The sequence below is a fragment of the Nelumbo lutea genome, chromosome 6 (assembly GCF_056320005.1).
Source record: "Nelumbo lutea isolate HS-2025 chromosome 6, American lotus-T2T, whole genome shotgun sequence".
Lineage (NCBI taxonomy): Eukaryota > Viridiplantae > Streptophyta > Magnoliopsida > Proteales > Nelumbonaceae > Nelumbo > Nelumbo lutea.
The window spans coordinates 57762687-57783125 of NC_142689.1; the positions used below are offsets into that span (position 1 = coordinate 57762687).

Sequence of the window (20439 nt, forward strand, 5' to 3'; positions counted from 1 at the left end):
AGAGAATAGTACTAATATAAATAGATTGAGATTAAATAATCAAAAAATTATTAATTTCAAAATCCACTAAACTTTCACTAAAAATAAATATTAACAAAATTTATTAAATATTAAAAGTGTGTTCCAATTTCACTTAAAATCAGACTTAATAATGCTAATAAAAATAAGAAAATAAAATATAAAAATATTAATTGATAGTTTTAAACTTTTAATAATATTATTAGATAACTTATGAGTTGAGACCTTTTTTGTGCATAATGAACTCATTAAAAATGATAAAAATTAATGAAATTTTAAAATGTAGAACATTTTTTATTAATGGTATTTTATTGTAAAATTACTCATATGCAAAAATTACTAAATAATAATGAAAAAATACCAACAATTAATTAAAAATCTGAAAATTTGTGAAAAACATAAACATAATTAAAATGCTAAAAATAATAAAAAATATTGAAAATTAACAATATTTTATATTAATAAGGGTAATTACTGAAAATACTTAAAATTATAATTAAAAGTATTTTATTATTAAAAATTATTAAAAAATACCCAAACCAGAAATTATTGTAAAATATTGAAAATTAGATGTATTTTTATTAACTATGGTATTTATTTAGTTATTTAATTTATTTTTAATGAAAGCATATGCAAATTAATTTTGTAGTGACTAATATGCAAAAATAAATGCTGAAAATTATTTAAAAAATACTCATATGCAAAAATAACTGAATAATAATGAAAAAACACCAATAATTAATTCAAAATCCAAATTTTCTGAAAAACCCAAAGCTTAATTAAAATACTAAAAATAATTAAAAAATAAATTAATTGTTTTTTATTGCAAAAATCATGAATAATAATGAAAAAGTAATGAATTTTAATTATTAATAGTAATATAATTAACACTAATTATTTTAAAATGTAATTAATAGTAATTATAATTTAATCTATAAATAGTAGAAAATTACATTTAATTACGAAAAAGTTATATTTGATTACCAGAAAATTACATTTAATTAGTTTTAGCCAATAAATTAGTAATATTTCTAAAAATATGATAATTTCCATAAATTACTATATTTTAAATAAATACAATAATTTAACAATTACAATATTTTAATAATTAATAAAAAGTAACAAATAATTTATAACTTAATTAACTATTAGATCTGTAAATTTGTAGGCTCAAGCAACTATTTTCTTTTGAGTTAGGTCTAGCTGATATGCACCATGCCCACACATTATAAGGGATAATCAGATTCAAAGTCTAATTGGGTATCAAACTTTTAGAGTCCAATGATGGCTTTAGCGGATAGGGCTCAAGCTAAATAACCCCTAATAAGCTCAACTTGAAAGTTATATGCTTATATGGTAAATATTATTATATAATATTTAAATAACAAATTTTATATTAATATATATAGAAATGATATATATATTTTTATACTAGACTAGAATTAAATAAAAATTTTAATTTGTAAAAAGTCATAGTTTTATAATTAACACGAGCCTCTTTATCAATAGAAAATGTGTAAGCCCGAATCCAAGCTCGACCCAACCATTGGGCCTAGATCTTTAGCCCAAGCCCAACCCTAATATAAAACCCAATCTATACACAAAATGTCTTATTATCAGTATACTTTTTATAAACTAATATTATATTAATTTAGTAATAATTTAATAAATTAATAAACTAATTTATATTTCTTAATAGTAAATTTATATTTATTAAAAATTTTAGAAGCATATGTATATATATATATATATATATTATTATATATAACATAAGTATTTTTTTTATATATGTAATAGTATCAAGTTGGGCTTATTTGAAAAAGCTCGAGCTTGAGCTCACGGGCCTGAAATTTTGTCCAATTATGAAAAATAATGGGTCAAGCTGGGCTGAGTAGCTCGGCCGTCAGGCTACCCGACCCATGAATAGGTCTAATTGTATATATAAATAATTGTATACATCAAAAATCATATGAAGTAAAAATTTAAACATATTTTCATTTTTTTTTAAATGGACCTCTCATAGCTTGGCCTGGCCCATGGCACGACACAGGCCTATGTGGGCTCAGCTCGTGGGCTATGCCGAACCAACCCTCCAAATTATCCCAGAGAAGGGAGGCACAACCCAAGACGCCCCATGGGCCAGCACGGCATGACCCACACTTTGTGCGAGCCACGTGCGGGTCGTGCTGTGCCATCCCAACACGACCCAATTTACACCTCTACTTGAACCTGCCCAATACTGGGGACAAGGTGGGGAAATTTGAGGGTTCCCCATCCTGGTGAGCAGTGGAGTGCCTTGCCCCTAAACTCGCTTGACATCGAGGAGTGGTTGCCTTGCCTTGAATCCGCCTGACTAGGGACGGGGCAGGGATGGAGTAGAATGTCTCGACTGGGGTAGGGACAGGGATGGGGTGCCTCGCTCTAAACCCACCCTGTTGTCATTCCTATAAAATTGTTAATTATTAGTAAAATTAATAAAAATGTTAGCTTTTGTAATTATTTTAATTTATTTAAAATTAATCAAAATTTTAATTAAAAATAATAAAATAATAATTATTAAAATTACTACAAATTATTAATAAAACTAAATTTATTAAAAATATTTATTCATATTAAATTAACAATAATTATTTTTGGTAAATCACCATTATATGAAAAATACAATTATCAAAATTTTAAATATTAGCAATAACTTTGAATTCTTTTAGTTAATTAACAACAAATTTTGATTATTAATTAATAGTAAATAAAATTATTAAATCTTTAGATTTCTCGTGCATCGCACGAGTCCCCCCTAGAAATACATATAATACAATTTTTAATTTTAGAAATATTATGAAAATAATATATAATATAATTTATAAGATGTGACATGCACATCTAATATGAAATAATTTTCCATTTAAACAAGATTTTAATTAATGAGTTGAATTTTAGAAATATGATGAAAATAATATTTAAAACATCGTGAACATATAAATTTAAGATGTGATATGCACATCTAATATGAAATAATTTTCCATTTAAACAAGATTTTAATTGAGATTTTAAAACATTTATCATTGAATCATTAATTATTACTAGCATTATCAAAACTAATAGAAGAACTTTATTTTCAATTCCATATTTAAAGTATTTAAAATACTTGCAACAATTATTGTGATAGTATGTGCCATTCAAGTCTAGTATAACACAAATTTTCTTTTTTGTAAAGCTAATTTTCATCAATAAAATGTCAGTAACACAAATATAACTTACATTATATTTAGAAGTCCAAATATCAGAAGTTGAACTTTAGAATTAAGTGTTGATAAAGTAGAAATTAAACTTTAATTATATGAATAAAAAAATTTTAAAGCATATACTCTAATAGTATTTGTATAAACCTTTTTAAATTGGGAATTCACATATTGTTGCAAAAATCTTTCTAGCATAGCGTCTTCAGCTAATAAAAATGGTTGTTCAGTATGTACAACATTTTGATAAATATTATCTCATTTTTTTCTTAAGAACATTGAAAATTACCAAAAAAAACCCATGCCCAATTTGTGATTGTGATTGTATTATCTTCATTTTTCATGAGTGGCCATATGTCTACCCAAATGGCTAATACCACCCTTACTACTATAACTAAAATAACTCCTACATTTACGATAGACAACTCTTTTTTCCTTCCTCTCAACATTTTCTATGGTAAATAATTTCCAGACTGGGCTAGTCAGCTTACAAACCTTTTTCTTCCCCGTAGTAGTAGTACTAGGGGTGGCAACTCCAACAACATTAACCATAGAACCACTACAATCCATATCAGTGTTGTCATAATGTGACTAAATATCATCAAACCTAAACATGTTGGGAAATTGATTTTGAGAAGAGCCTGGGTAACATGCTTATTCGAAATCTCAACTTGATTTCAACTATTGAGAATTAAAAACTAGAGAGAGTATGAGAGTGTATATAGAGAGTATGAGAAAAGTATGAGAATTGGTGTGATGAAAATGATAGAGGATAAGGGAATTTAAAGGATTTGGAATTAATTTAGTTAACCAATATATCTTGAAAAATTAGCCTAAGCTAATTATCACTTTGCCTAAATGCCCACCCAAACTAGTTGTTATATAATTATGCGGAACATTATAGTCATTTTTCTCCCTCAAAGACAAAATGCATAAACTAGTTATTTATAGTTTTTGGGGTCATCATTATTCATGCATGTAACACCCCCCCCAAAAAAAAAGGAAAAGCAAAAACTAACCTTGAGGGACCCCCATTGGCTATATTAGTGGGCAAGCTGATGCAACCTGCTGCAAACCAGACCATGTTGTGCCATGTCGCGGGTGGTGTGTCCGGAAGCGTGTCGTTAATCACTTCAGAACACCAGTTTCAATATTTATAAATTTTTCGATTCTCAAAATAACTACAAAATGCAATTAGTGGTGAGAAATGGGTCGTATCCACAGGGAAGTGAGGGAAAAATTGTTTCGTACTTTAATCTGGACAAAATAACAAGATTTGAGATTGCATAAACACAAAATTTAATTAACTGAACTAGAATCCATTAAAATAAAATTCTAACAATGCTGAAATTAAAAATTGCAAAAAAATAATAATAAATAACAAAAGTAAAAAAACTAAATAAAAAATTTGCAACTCAGTCAGAGGTAGTAGTCTCCAGATCTATCATTTGACCCTAGAACTCCTCGAGCTAGGCCTTCTGTCTTACCCAGCCGAATTTCAGATCTATAGAAAGGAAGACAAAAATTAAATTTGATAAAAATAAATTGTAGAAATAAAATAAAAGCTGGAAATTAAAGAACAAAAAATAAAAACACGCATAAAAAGTAAATCTAAAACTATGGAAAACTAGTTGGGTGTTCTCCTCTTCCTCTACCCTTGACCTTCTCAAGAATATCCTTCCCTCTTACCTGGGGGCAGAATCCAGCCCCTTCTCAAGACCCCTTAGGCCCTTTTTATAGAGAAAGAATGATAGGTTTGGGATTAGAGAGAAAGAAAGGGGCGGCAGTTGGGTTTTTGCAGAAATGTGGGTGCCTTAGGATTGAGAATGGAGGGTTAGGATTGTTCTAAGGTGATCCTAAGTCTGAGAAGAGAATGAGAGAGCGTCCAATATTATATAGGGATGAGATTTGGGCGCCCATAATGGAGGGAGCAGATTTGGGTGCCTAGAGCTGGAGAAATGTGATTAGTTGGTGTGATGTGGTGCCCTAAGGTGATTGGTTGAGGTTTAAGGAGTGATGTGTAAGGCTAGGATGCTGTCTAGGGAGATATCTAAGGGTATGAGGGGCTACTAAGGCTTGGATGGTTGAGATTAGAAAGATGTTGCAGTGAAAGGTGGGGATTTGCAAAGCTGGGGGCAGCTAGGAGATAAAAAGATGAGGGAGAGACGCCTAGGGCTTCAAAGAGAGAGTTATTTCACAGGAGAGACGCCTATCTGGGTTTAGCAAATAGGAGGTGCCCTCCTATGCTCAATTTTTCATAAAACACTCCCTCTTTCAGTTGGAATTTGCATTAGCTTCCCAAAATTTGTAGGAAACTCTGTAATTTTCCCAATTTTTACCCAAAATTTGCACAGGGACCCTCAGAGGTCACAATATTGAATTTAACCGAAAAAGGGTACAAATTAGCTAGTCTAAGGTCTAAAATACCTTGAAATGATGCCCTTAAGGCATCAAAATACAGAATTATCAGCGAGCCAGTGCCAACACGAGCCACTTTATCGTGTCATGTCATGTCAAGCCACAGGCCTAATAATCCAAGCCTAGTATAGCCCAAAGTATGGGCTATGTCGTGGCAACAACCCGCATGCTACAATAGCAAGCCAGGCCTAGCATGGCTTGATTTGCACTTCTAATAAAAACCATTGATGACAACTTATTGTGATTAGGGCATGAGAGAATTATGACAATAGATAGCAGGATTATATATATTTGTTAATATCTTGTTGGGGTAAATTGGTCAATCAGCTAATTGACTAACTTCTTCGCTTTCTTACACCTCGATAATGGGTTCCAAGATAATCAAATTTTCTAGAGAGTATCAATTACCCGAGAAACCGGTACCCTCCTAGGGGGTGGGTAAGTTGCTTACTTGCCCCCCAAAAATGGTAATCCCCTCTTGCTTGTCTCTTTACCTGAGTAAGTGAAAACACAAAAGAATAATGACATCAAAGTTACTCAGACATCTTTTGCCCAAGAAACACATACTCGAATAAGCATGTTGCCCAGGTACCCAAAAACTCTACTATTAGTAATCGTAGAGTTGGGTTCAAGTTGGGTTAGGTTGCTCAAGAGGTCAATCCTAACTAAGTTGAAGTGAATTTGAGCTCGCAAAAGCTAACCCTATCCCTAACCTAATCACCAACTTGATTGACCCAACCTAACCTTTTTAGGGTTGGGTTTAAGCTAACCTAGCCCAAGGTGCGGACCGCACAAAGTGCGGACTATGCCGTGTCGGCCCGTGGGCCATGCCTCCCTCCCCTAGGATATTTTGGGGGTCGGCCCGACACGACCCATGGCCCGAGCCCGCATAGGCCGGGTAGGTCCATGGGCCGAGCATTGGGCCAAGCTGGGCTGTGGACTGGGCCAAAGCTACTTATTTAAAAAATTGAAAAAAAAAACTTAAAATTTTAATTTTATATGAACTTTGATGTATACAATTGCTTATATATAAAAAAATTAAATAAAATAGTATATAACATTGAAAACAATTGTTTATTTTATTAATATGTTATATACTATATATTATTATATAATTATAATTTATATAATATATTATATATTATAATATATATATATATATATTATATGGGTTGTGTCCCTGGCCAGGCCGTGCCAGCTCGCGGGCCTCGAGCGACACGGCACGACAATGCGGGTTGTGCCATCCCGGCTTTGTCGACCTGAAACCCCAAGCCCGATATGGCCCATACAATCATGTCGTGCCATGGTATGGCTCGTCGCGGGCGGCATGATCCGGTTTACACCTCTACCCCACATCTCAATGTTGTATTAGCCCACTTGGCATTTGTCTACCAAAAAAAAATAACAGACATTAAGGCCTTATTTGGCATCAACTCTCCTATTTCTCATCCTTAAAATCCATCCAAAAAAGAATGGATTATGGATTTCTGGATTCTGAGAATTTTTGCACGTATTTGGTACAAAGCACTAATTTTCAATTATGAGAACAAGGTTCAAAATATTGATATGCCGGTAGGGCGTATTGGGCGATATCGATATTGTTTTTTTTTTTACTTTTTTTTTTCTATTTTTTTTTTTTAAACTGGTTTGGGGGGGGGGGGCAGTTTAAGGCTCCTCCACCCCTTGAATCGGTCAGAACCCTAATACACCCACTATAGGGGCATATCGAGGTCTCGAAACAATACGTATCGGCCGATACGTATCAATACTTTGAACATTGTCTGAGAATCAGAATCATGTTTGGTAGACCCTGCTTTTTCAGATCAATTCTTAAATAGAAAAATTCAAACCATATTAAATAATTACCTTGACATATCATAACTTATTATCCACTAATAACAAGGTGGCCAAGTTGGGAATTTTTTTATGTTGAAGCTCTGCTAAACATCTCAATTGAGTTTTTTATTAGTATAAAAAGAATGAAGGAAAAACGCTAGAAGTAGGGCTTGAACCTCCGACCTTGTGGTTAACAGTTACACGCTCTAACCAACTAAGCTATTCCAGTTTCATTGTTTTAATTGAGATTTATTATTTTGATTGCCTTTCCACAAATAATTTTCGGTAGATTCTCCATTGCGTTGTTAAAGAATTGAGGCCAACGTTGTTTACTCGAGAAAATTCAAAAATGTTAATTTTTTGCTTAAATAATTCCCGAGAAAAGAATAACACGTTCTCAGATGTTTAGGCTTAAATAATTCCTCTTAGCTGAATGAAATGAATAATATTCTTTTTTTCCTTTGCTTAAATATAAGAAATCCTGTTTCCACCTAAACTTGATGCGGAAAGGCCACTTAACAATATTGACATGAAGGACAATAACAATTTGAATACAACCTCAACTCCATCATATAAGAATACAGCAGAAAGAGAATTGGCTGACTGTTTTTATCCAACTAGAAAACTCAGGTATTGATATCAAAAAATTTCATGGTTATTCCTTTGTTGCTTTTACCCAATTAATTTCATAACTATTTCAGGTATCATGATCGTCCCAACACTAGAGAAGTACTATCAAGCATGCTAGTAGGCTGAATCCCTGTGATAGAACCAACCTTGTAATTAGATAGGCAAATGAATATCAGAATGAAAAGAAGGTTTGTAGTGAGATATAAAGAACTAGACAAACTCTCACCTTTACCCTAGTCATCTTTAACAGTGCATTGAATCTCATAGGTATGACAGAATATTTTTCACCATTCTCCAAGGCAAAGAGGAACGATGGATCAAGTAGCTCACTGTTGAAGGGTTTTAGACAACCAAATAAAGACATTAACAGATAAATAGTTGAAAGTCTTGATTGATGGAAGTTAAAGCATCAGGAAAAACATATGCAGGAACAGGAACTACCTTGCTGCCCAGCTTTTGTAATATGTAAAAATTGTCTCACTCAACTTTAAAACAAGTTGATCAAAACAGAGGTCCGCCTACAAAAACAGAGACACAACTATAAGTTATAAAATAGGTAAAATAAGGGAGTTGGTTCAAGTCATTATGATAGGGGGTTTGATCATTAAAGGATGGGGAAGTATTTCAAATAATTATGTTGTTGCAATACCTCTGCTTCAATTTCATCATACAGGAAACATTGCTTCAACACTACAAGTGCATGCTGAGCAGAGTCATTATAGATGTCAAACGGAATCAGAATGCTCTCTATAAGACCAGCATTCTGTGACTCGACCACATGATCCATCAGCATCCATGGAAGAAAGCACTCTATGGGCTATGGGAAACTGTATAAGCAAAACTAAACAAGTCGCACCTTTTCGTTTGCAGGAAAGCTTATAGTCTCATTTTTCTGAAACACAAAATGTTCTTATGTTGTCACTGAAAGCTAGAACACTAAAAACCTATCTAGCATGAGAATTAAAACAATAAAGTGATATTATACATACATTTAAGAAACAGCCACATAACATTAATGTCAGAATAGATAACCACAAACTAAGCTAAAAATCCTATTTGCAAAAAGTAGTCACTGATGTTTTTTAGAAATCATATGGAAAAAAAATCATTGATTAGAGGAGTCACTTTATGTGAACCGATCTCATGTTAATTAGGCTTCTTATTTAAAGGGTTCCACCTATGTATTATGGAGGAATCATATGGTCATTCTAGCCCACCCATAAGATAGCAGATCCTTGGGATTGACTAAATATATGTTCATATGCCAAATCCATGTCAGTTCTATATTTGTATTTAAGCTTTCCCCGAGTGATATTAGACATCCAAAGCTTCGATTTTTTATTAGAAAGGGCCAAAAACAAGAACTCATTTCGGATGGAAGGTTTGTTAGTCTGAAATTTCCACAATGAATCAAGGGTACAAAGAGGAATTTTCAGGAGTAATTCTTATCAAAGAAACCTGATTAGCAGATCTGTCTATACTAATCAATACACATCCAAGAAAGCAGTTTTGTCCGAAAGGACAAATTGTCTCTTGTAGAATCTGCACTGTTGCATAATACACACCTTGAAGAATCAACCAACACACCCTTATGTTGTGTGTTAGTTAATCTCATGGAACATTCTATGCATTTATAAAACCCAAACCACTTATGTTGTTTTCTGGAACCATTTCCTCTAATGGTTTTGTTTTCTATAAAAAAAGCACCTGTCATATCATAAAAACTATACAATACAGTTTTGCTGATGTAGTAGTTGATTTTGTTTTAGTAAACAGCCATTCACATTGTTGAACACCCCCTTGGATTTTTTTAACATACTAAAACTCTCTCATGTTTCTCTCAACTTTCTTTCAATAGAATTTATCTTCAAAACACCTCCAGAATGATTTCTACTTCAGAATAAGGGTTTGACTATAACAATGAACTAGTACCAACCAATCAGATACTTGTATTATTTGTTTTTTAATATTATAATAATTAAATAGATATTATTAAATTAATATATTTGTTCTGTGGGTTTTTATACTTATTTCTTTTTTTTTTTAAATAATAAGTTAAGGTAATTCATTCAAAAGGAAATCAAATACAAAGGAAAACCCTGTACAATGAGATTCTGTAACAGGGTGGAAACAGACCCAATACACCCCACCTGAAACACAAGACAACTATATATTTCTTACAAAAAGAGAATCTTGATAAAAAAATAAAAGAACTTGTGTGTCTATCTCTAAATAGAGAGAGATTTTTCAACCATGTAAACAACATTCCCAAAATCTTATTGAACACTTCTTTTGTTCTCTGTACCCTTCAAAAATTCTGCTATTTCTTTCACACCATACTGCCCAGAAAACTGTTGAGAGCTTGCTCCAAGTTACTTTTCCAGCTTTGCTTAGCCCCCTTACATGCCAAGTTCCTAAGAATTCTTTCACACTAGCCAAGAAACACAATTTCACTCCAAAATGCTGCAGTAGTCATGCCCAAATCCAGTAGACGAGATCACAATGGAGCAACAGATGTTCATGCTTATTTCTTTCTATTTTCTTTTTTGTTAGGGTTCAATCAGCACACATGTTGGTGTATGTTGTCTTGAACCCTAAAAGATTTCAATACCGTAACCAATAAGCAAGGAAGAATTTGAAATTCTGTCTAATTAAGCAAGGAGATGTGATGATTACAGAATTCTTGGCAGCTCTTTTTGGAGTTTAGAAAGCCAAAGAGTTGGGCTTTGAAAGATTAGTTATAGAAGGTGACTCCAAAATAGTTGTGAACTGGCTAAAGAAGGGGAAAGGAGTATCTTGGCACCTAAGGAATGATCTTAGGCAGTTCAAATGGCTCTCTAAGGACATGTTTATTCAAGTTAACTGGGTTAGAAGATCTGCCAATAGTTTGGTAGATGGTCTAGCCAAGCAAGGGGTATAGAGACAGGCTATGTTTTAGCTTTTGGCCGGGCTCAGTTGTATTTAGACACCCAGTGTCTACTTGTATCTTTCACAACTTATTGTTGTTCTGCTTTCTTATAATTGTAATGAAATCATTTCTGAGTTACTAATAAAAAAACTTAAAATCCTGTCCAATCAACATTTAATCATCATCATCATCATATTCTTTTCTTTCCACCATTTTTCCTTTTCCTAGACAAAAATAGAGGGCCAGCCCTTATATTTTCTAAATTTTCTTTTCTTTTTTTTTTCTCATAAATATGTTGATTTTCTATGTTTTAATATTAAGCTTATACCTTTTCAAGAAGGTTATAGATAGCTATCAAAGAAAGATGGTTGTTAGTTGCTTGGAACCTAGGGAGTTACTCTAGGATTCATGGTTCCTATGCAAAAAAATTCCACCACTAGGCAACTAGTCAAAGATTACTGCTGCTACTATAGAACCTAGGGAATTACCTTACGGTTATAATTTTTTATTATAAAAAAAAAAAAAAACCCACAGGCACCCCTTCCCCCATTGCATAGGTTCACCTTGGTGCCTTGAAAACTATGGAGATCACCTAGAAATCACTTAAACCTTAAGAGAAGTAGCATTTTTTTTTGATAGCCATATAATTGCCATTCAAAATAGGACAAGAGAGTTCACAAAAAAGGAGGATAACCAACCTAACTTCTCTTAAAAGAAGTTTATGCCCAAGACGCCATCTCATGGGTTAACTATTCCTAGATCTAGGAATATAATTAAAATCAGCCAATATTAGTTGCCTCTATTTGAAAATAACTAATTAGTAAATCCATTGCTTGTGGTTGCATTAAAGAGGCTAGGGTAGATTTCATCAAGGGACTATCTCCACACCACAAGTACAACCAAAATCTTAGATGTCTTTGTATTCTTCATTACCGATAAGATCCTCACCTTCAAGGATAGGATCTAGCAACTGCATGCAGCTCCATGACAAATCAAGTTTGTCTCTATGCCTCTGAGACCTCCTCACCTTCCTCTTTCCCTTCTTCAAACTCTTCTTCTATTTCATCCTCCATCCCCATCCGAGCCTCCTCTCTTAGCACAACATCTTCTTTGTGAGCTTCAGGAATAAAACCCATCTCCAAACAATCTTGATCTTGGTTTGAATGTGGCGGAAAATATTTCATCATAGATGATTTTGCAGATCATGAGCTTGCTTTCAAGCCTTCAATGGATGTGGACCCGTATAGTATCAATGGATGTACCCCATTGAAAGGTAAGTCTTAATATTTTGAAAATTATTTTAATCATATTTTTATAATTAAACCCCAATAGACATTTTCTCCAACTTTATTTGCCAATTAGGTAGCTATGCACATTGAAATCATATGTTCGTAATAGAAATCGACCTGAATGTTCAATTGCAGAAGGGAGTAGAGACGAGGCTTAACTGACCTATAAGGAATGATGATTATGGTAACTTTGTAGTGGGAAAACAATCATTTATTTTCCGACAAATAGGTCATCCCTTTGGAAAATGTGAACCATTTGTCCTAGACCAGAACTCAAAGATACAAGTACATCGATATGTGTTCTTCAATTGTGATGAATTCATCCTCTTTCAATAGTAAGATTCGATCTTTCACTATTTTTATTTTATTATTATTATTAAATAAAATTTAATACCTTGGGTCTTATATAAATTAATTACTATGCAGAGAGCATATAAACAATCTTAGGAAGATAAATCATTACAAGCGAGTTAGAGACATAGAACGCATCCGTAGCGAAAAGTTTCATGAATGGTTTGGCAATCATGTAAGTAATTGCTATTATAACATGCTATATTTGCACGTTCAGTTTCATTGATCAATCTCGTATGTCTGAATTAATTTTAATTTATCTAATAGGTTATGGAGATGCAACAAACAAGGCCTGAGTTGGTTTCAAATGACCTTAGATGGTTGGCTCTTGATACTAATGATGTTGCTAAAAGATATGATGGATTTATGATAAATATGACTAAATTTCATACCAAAGATCGGGATAATAGAAGAAAAACTCAAAATAGTGGAGTTGTTATTACTACAAAGACGATAAGCTATGCAAGTGTCAATGATAAAAACCCTGTTAGTGAAGATGTGAGTTATTATGGTGTGTTGACAAATGTCATTGAATTAAAATACCATGGGAACCGTAAGATTTATTTTGTTCAAGCGTGAATGGCTTGATGTTGTAAACCATGGTAGAGGAATTAAGAAGGATGAATTTGGATTCACATTACCCAACTTTACGCAGTTTTGTCATAGTGGTCAACACCCATATGATGAACCATTTATATTTGCATCTCAAGTAGAGCAAGTGTTTTATGTGAAAGATCCCATCAATATTGATTGTCATGTTGTTGTGAAGCAAAAGCCTAGAGACTTGTATGATTTGTACGAGGATGGCTCAAAAGACATTGAAACAACTTTACAAAGTTTATCATGTCTTAATCAAAGTTTGGATGATGATGTTAGCTGGGAAAGGATAGGTATAGATGGTACAGTATTTATTATTGAAGAGAAGAAAAAGAACAATGAAAATGATTAAGTCAAATGATGAGTGTTGAAATTGTTACTTCATTTTGTATGTGACAAAAATTATAAAGATAAGCTTTCTTTTTTTTCCACCTCATTATGGGCAATCAAATTTGAATCATTCAGGATCAACTCAATCATCAGGTGAATTAAGCTTCTAGTATACTTATAATTAAAAACATAAATATATATAGTTACTATTGAAGTGTTTTCTTCTCTAATAAACTTAGATGATATGTACCAAAGAATTCGAGACACTATACGATGTCTGAAAAACATGGCCTATGTCAAAAGACCAACAAATTTGTATTGATACAAATATATATGGACAACCTATTTGTAAGAATTCTTCTAAACTGTCAACTTTTCTTAGTACACTTACAAGAATGGAGAATAGGGCCCCTCTTTCTTTTGATAATTGGAAAGCAATGCCACAAGCATTTAAAGACGACATGTGGGAAGAAACTGTGGTAAGAAATAAAACTTCTTAATTTATCTTATATATATTATTTTATTTCATTATATCAATGCATGATTTCTTTGTATGATGTAAAGAAAGTTTAAACTTGATGCAAACGATAAAAGTTGGGTCCTAAAGTCCGTTGAGAAAAAAATGGAAGGACTGGAAGTGTAGATTGAAAAGAAAATATTATTTAGGTTGTGAAAATGAGCAACTCTCTAAATGTGATAATTGGGTCCTTCCAAATCAATGGAAGCAGCTTAATGAGTTTTGGAACTCTATTTGTTCCTTGTTATTCTTTTGTTTAATTTATTCATTTAAAAAAATTAATGTTTTTTTTTTTTTGTTTTCATCAATTATAATTTTGTTATTTAATGAATAGGCTCGTAGTAATAGAAATAAGACAAATTATTCACGACAAAAATTGTTCACACTACTGGGTTAAAAAGTTTTGGAAGAATACAAGAGCAAGAGTAAGAGGTAAGTTCTATGGATGATATCAACAATCTTAATGATTTTTTTTTGCAATTTACTATTATTTTGATTATCTTTTTTCCTTGAGAATAGCGAGCAAAAAGGCCATATAGGAGTGAGCCAACTGGAACGAAGTTGTTTGTATGTTGACTCATACAAGAAAGGATGGAACACCTGTTGATGAAGCTGTTTTCTTTGTTACTCTTTAATTTTTTTCTTCATGAAGTGAATATTTACCATATTAAAGTGAAAATATAAAAAATAATGTTTTGTCTCAACTTATGGGAGAAGAACTTAATGTCCACGTGCACATGTTTGGGTTGGGTCGTTCTATTTTTGATAAATGAGACAAAACTGACAAATTAAAGTATTACTAATACAATTTCTATATTCAGAGGCAGTTGGCCGGAGGCGGTAAAAAAAAAGTTGCCTCTGTAACGTATAATAGAAGGCTGACTTAAAAGGGTTATTTTAACAAGTTCCTCTAAAATTATAATTTTTCCCTAAAATTTTGGCGGAGAAAGAAAGTAGTTGGAAATATTATTTCTTCCTCTTCCTTCCCTCTCCCGTGCCACTTTTTTTTCTCTGATTCTCTCTTGGTCATCTCTTTCTCTCTCTCAATCATGCTTCGCACTACCGGCGCCGCCTTCTTAGTTGAGCTTTGCACCACCAGACGATAATCAACAAGTAAACCTCTCTCTCTCTCTCTCTCTCTCTCTCTCTCATTAATTTTAAAATAGTGGAGTCGTTTTAGGATTTGATTCCTTTTGCTCGATTTCTTCAATTATGTTGCGGGTTGGAAAACAATGTTTTCATCATAAAAGGGGCAAAAATATTTAGTTCAAAACTATTTTCAGCCCCTTCTACCCATAAATCCAACGAAGTCTTTGTTGAAATTATTTTAGGATTAGCTGAATAGGACGGTAGGGTTTTTCAATTTGAAATTTAGTTGTTACTTTTATTATTTTAACAAATTCAATTCCTTAATTGAGAACTAGTGATTTGGCTAGAAGGTTTTCCTTTTGTCTACAGAGGAATTTGATACCCTAGAGAATTCAATGTCTTTTGTTCATAATTTACCTAATAGTTCTACCATGTTGATGGCCAATACCAGCTGATTGGCATGATCGCTGGAGATGCTCCTGATGAAATCTCTTCAACTTATGAAGCGAGTGAAATTTAATGGATGATTAGGTCATTCAAGTTTGTGTTTTTATTTGTTATGGTTAGTTTGGATTTTAGATCCTAAATCTTTGGGTATAATATTTGAATCTCTGGGATAGTTGGATGGTTCATCTAGTTGATTAGTATACTTTGTGCCTTAATTCTTTAAGGGACCTTACATTTAATACGGTGATTGATTAAGTTTTTTCTGACTTTGTTGTTATAGTTCTGGTTGGTTGTCGTGAAAAATGTTTAAAAATACATTTGAGTCTGGGTTTCTGTCTATTTTGTATAGCCTTGGGTATGTCTCTTCTATTGCTCGACATACATGGTATTTTTAATATTTTGGAACTTTGCACTTCTCTTGTGCACATAATCTGAGTTTTTCTTATTGGGTGTTTAAATAGGAGAAAGCTTTTGCAAATATGGGATAAAGAAGGTGAATATCTCTATCGTTATTGTTGTATGATACTTTTCTGTTTAATTGAGTTGTCATCTAGCTATTCACATAGGACAAATCCAGATTTTTGCATTCTTCCACATAATTGGAGAACTTACCCTGTTTTCCATTGGTTAATGGACATAAACCAGTCTGTTTGCTTGGTTAATGGACATAAGCCAATCTATTTGCTTCATAAATCAAATATTGATGGGAGCAATAGTTGACGGTTCAGTTTCTGCGATTACTTCCGAGAGACTGTTGCTCCAAGCTTCCTTCAAGTCTGATAAAAAAGGGTTGCAATCATCTCTTCCTCCAAGCTTCCAAGACTGCCGCTCTCTCTTCTTCAAATGCTTTCAATCTCAAAGGTAGTGGATTTTGTGCCTCAAATTATCCTGTTTTATGCGATTTCTATTTCAATTTGATTTTAGGTATGAAAAATTGGTTGTTTCAAATTAACTAGAATTCCTCATGTCTATATAGGTTTTTACTAGATTATTTTGGTGAACTTTACGGTTGAGTTGGATCTTCATAACTCGTGAAAAATATTTGATTCATGAAAAAAAAATTCAAGTCAACAACAAAACTATAAATATACAAAAACAAGTAATTCTATTAAGAATGATTAGTCAATTGAGGCCAGGGTTATGCTCATGGTGTGGTTGCTTGGGACGACTAAGCATCAACTATAATTAATTTGATCTAGCCAAACATAAAATTATTTTAAAACTTTTATTTGTTTGTATTTATCTATAATTATTTAAAATATTATCATATATGGTTTTGATTTTTACTTGCACATTCATGCTAGTTGCTTTAAGGATCTGTGATCATACATGATGGATTGATGGTATATAAATAGAAATAAGATGGAGTTCTTTTATGTTTTCTTCCAATCAGCCTCTGATAATAACTCTAATGGTAATAAATCTAATAGATTTCAAACTTGTTTGAGATTTGTTTTGCAAAATATATTTATATAAAAATATATATTATTTTTTAAGAAAAAGGTTTGCAAAATGTTTTGATTCTCGGGATCCATCCGAGTAGAGAGTACAACATTGCACCTTGCGGCCGAGGGAGAGGTCCTCTCTTGTCGGGTAGTGTTTGATCATTAAGGGCTAAGAGGTTAAGTGTAAGACCATTTATGGTTGTTATTCCTGATGGGCTAATCTCACTTAAGACCATTGTCTCTGGGCCTTCATAAGATGATTAGACTCAATGACCATTTAGTGTAAATGTTGGGCCCATTAAGAGCCCGTACTAATGGACTCAAGGGTTCACTGTGCTTAGTAGTGAATTCGGTCAGGCTTTGTCACAGAAGCTAGGTTAAACCCATATGGGCTTTTGTGAGGTCATTGTTGGAGTTCCACACCATACAAATAGAGTCAAATTGGCCAACAAATAAAAGGGGGGGGGGGTGAGCTTACTTACTTAATGGGACTAAGGCCCATAATTAATTGGATTAATTAAGGAGTCACAAGACAGTTTAAGTAGTCATGTGACTTGGGCGAATTTGGGTTTGGATAAGCCTTTAGGATAAGAGGATAAGTTTTATCCACTTAAAGAGTCCAAATCCAAATAAAGGTTTGGATTAGGAAGATCCTGATTGGATTAAAAAAGCTAACCTTTAAGGTTTATAAATAGAGGAGGGCGAACTGCTCCAGATAACACACTTTTGCTCTTAGTTCTCTCCTTCCGCTCTTGCCACCCTAACCCTAGTTCGACCTTTAGTTCTTGGACTGATAGAGATTAGTTTTGATATCTGATTTTTGTAAGAAAACATCAGATCCAATTCATGCTCACAACCCTTGCTCGACCCAAGCTGTTGGATTGCATTTCTTGCTGAAATACTGCATTGTTGAATTGGCTTCACCCTAAGCTGCGCCATCTTCATTGGAGGCTGGTTTTGGTACTCTCTTTGGGCGTGAACACCCACTTTGGGAACTACATGTGTGGGATTCATATCAGGTATTATTTTCCCTTTCTTTTAGTTTTAGAATTGGTCCAGTTAGGTGCAAGAACGATCATTGAAAAACACAATTTTTATAAAACTAGGAATGTGATTCTCGGAAGGCTAAAAGAAAATTTTTGAAATTTCACCCAACCATCTAGCATGGTTTAGCCATCCATATGATGGATTTCCCCTTCACATTCGTCCGTCTCAAGTCGCTTTGGCAACAATGCACAAAAAAAAAAAAAGAATTCTTGGAGGTATGGAATAAGTACACATAAAATAACTACTATTACTATTATATAATTATTATATATTAATTAATGATATTTTATTATTTGCAAACTTCATTTTCTAGAAAAGGGAATAATACTTATAATCATAGGCCCAAGGTAGTTAACAAAACTGATTTGATGCTTTACTTTAAATATATATATTTTTTTGTGTATTTTTCTACTAACAATAGGATTTCATAATAAGATGTAACAAAAGTTCTTTAAAGAAGTTTGAGAAAACAAGTATTTGTGGGCAAAGCGAATATTGTTAGTAAAGATCCATAAAAAAAAGTGGGTATATATTGAGGTATATATTGAGGTATCAATATTGCATGAAGAGCCTTTGATAAGACCATATGGGCATTTTAAAACAATTGGTACATCTGTTGGATCAACCATTGCTTGGCCTTCATTTTTGGTAATGTAACATTTAGTAATTTTTACTTTGACATTATAACTATATTTAATTATATGGTAGGATTTTTTTTTTCTCTTTTGAAAAGCTATAATTACTAATTTAATTTAATTCTCTTTTGTATTTTTTTTCTTATAAATTGTTGAAGAAAAGGAATGCAAATGATGGTGAGTATAAAATGCTTATAAATTGCGGAAAAATGTTTTAAGGCCATTCTTGTATTATGATATATGCTCATTTATTTTCATCAATTAGGAGAAAAGTGAAAGCATTCAACCCCAACATGATACTTTCTTGTTTTTAAAGAGAAAAAAGTTGCAGAAGTCAAATGTATTGGATAAAGTATTTCTTGTTTCTAATCTTAGTAACTCAAATGTGGTATCAGTTTCTAAAACACAATTCTCGAGGTGTGTTACACCACTAAATTTGTATGGCATGCCTATTTAGGTTGTATTGTTTAAAAACCAATAACACCTCTATCACATGCACACACAAAGTGAATGCATTTTTATTAACAATTTAATGCTAAAGGTTGAACTCAATCTTAGAGTCAATATGATTAGGTACAAGTAGACAAGAGAGGGAAGAGAATGTTTGAAGGTTGTCTTTGGAGCATGTTGATTTTTGGTGTTTGTCCTCTCCCCTATTAGGTAAGACCACCCAATAATGTCTTAAATTAGGTTACATGGTATAAGGATTATCTAAAGAAGTTTGAATACATTATATGAATACCAAGAACAGGAAAAACATTAAAAGAAAACTTTGTATAACAAACCAAGAAATAGGAAAGTGACCAAAATTATAACAAAATTGATGCAAATGCAGAGGATGAAGGAACTGTCCAAGAAGATATCAAGTTTCTTGAACATCGCAGAGGATGCAAATGCAATTACATAATTTTTTATTAATCATTTATTGGTTGTAGCCTCAACAACCTAGGAAGTTCAAGAATATGAGATAGAAAATCTAATGCTATTTCTTTAATTCTAATTGAGGTTTTGGGACATTGGGTCTTTTGGTTGGTATTCTGTTTATTTAACTATGATAAGTTGAAGATGGAGTTGTTCTCAGAGATAACCCCCCAAAGTGCCTTTTTTTAAGTAAGATTCATGGTTTATAAGTTTTGGTTTCAAGTTTTAACTACAAGGAAGGTATGAAAAGTTACTTTGACATATACTAGGGTATGAATTTAAGGTTTTGATGCAAGACTAGGAATATGCTACCTTCTAAAGGTTGTTTTTCAGGTAAGAGTCATGCAGTATATATGTAATTAAATGGTTTAAGATCTTTTGCTTTTGAAAAATTATAGTTATTAATTTGACTATTTTTTGGCTTTTTGTTGTATAATTTTTTTCTTGTAGATTGTAGAAGAAAGAGAATGTAGATGGTGTTGAGATGAAATGCATTTTTTCTTTTCTTAGAGTAGGAAGTGAATTGTTTTTTGTATTTTTTATTCCATATTTTTTGTAGATGGATTGTTCTTTTCTCTTTAAATTTGTATCACTCAATATGAAACAATATTTAGAAACAATGGTTATCTTTCAATAGATATGTGAATGAATTGTTTTAAATAGTAAATTAAATGTTTATAAATATGTTTATATAAGCTTTGCATATGGTAAAACAACTTTTCAAA

At 32.5% G+C, this 20439-nt stretch overlaps 1 long non-coding RNA gene across 4 annotated transcripts; it reads left to right on the top strand.

Annotated features, from left to right (window-relative positions):
* The first annotated feature begins 11872 nt into the window (after window positions 1-11872).
* LOC148849043 (uncharacterized) lies at window positions 11873-20396 on the top strand. Of its 4 annotated transcripts, none has more exons than XR_016101417.1 (7): window positions 11873-12319; window positions 12471-12670; window positions 12762-12861; window positions 12954-15243; window positions 16128-16159; window positions 16312-16527; window positions 17949-20396. It is a non-coding gene; the product is annotated as an uncharacterized LOC148849043 (long non-coding RNA). The 4 variants fall into 4 exon arrangements; XR_016101418.1 differs by having other exon boundaries at window positions 11878-12319; window positions 16312-18130; window positions 19367-20396; XR_016101416.1 differs by having other exon boundaries at window positions 12409-12670; window positions 16312-20396.
* Window positions 20397-20439: the final 43 nt, after the last annotated feature.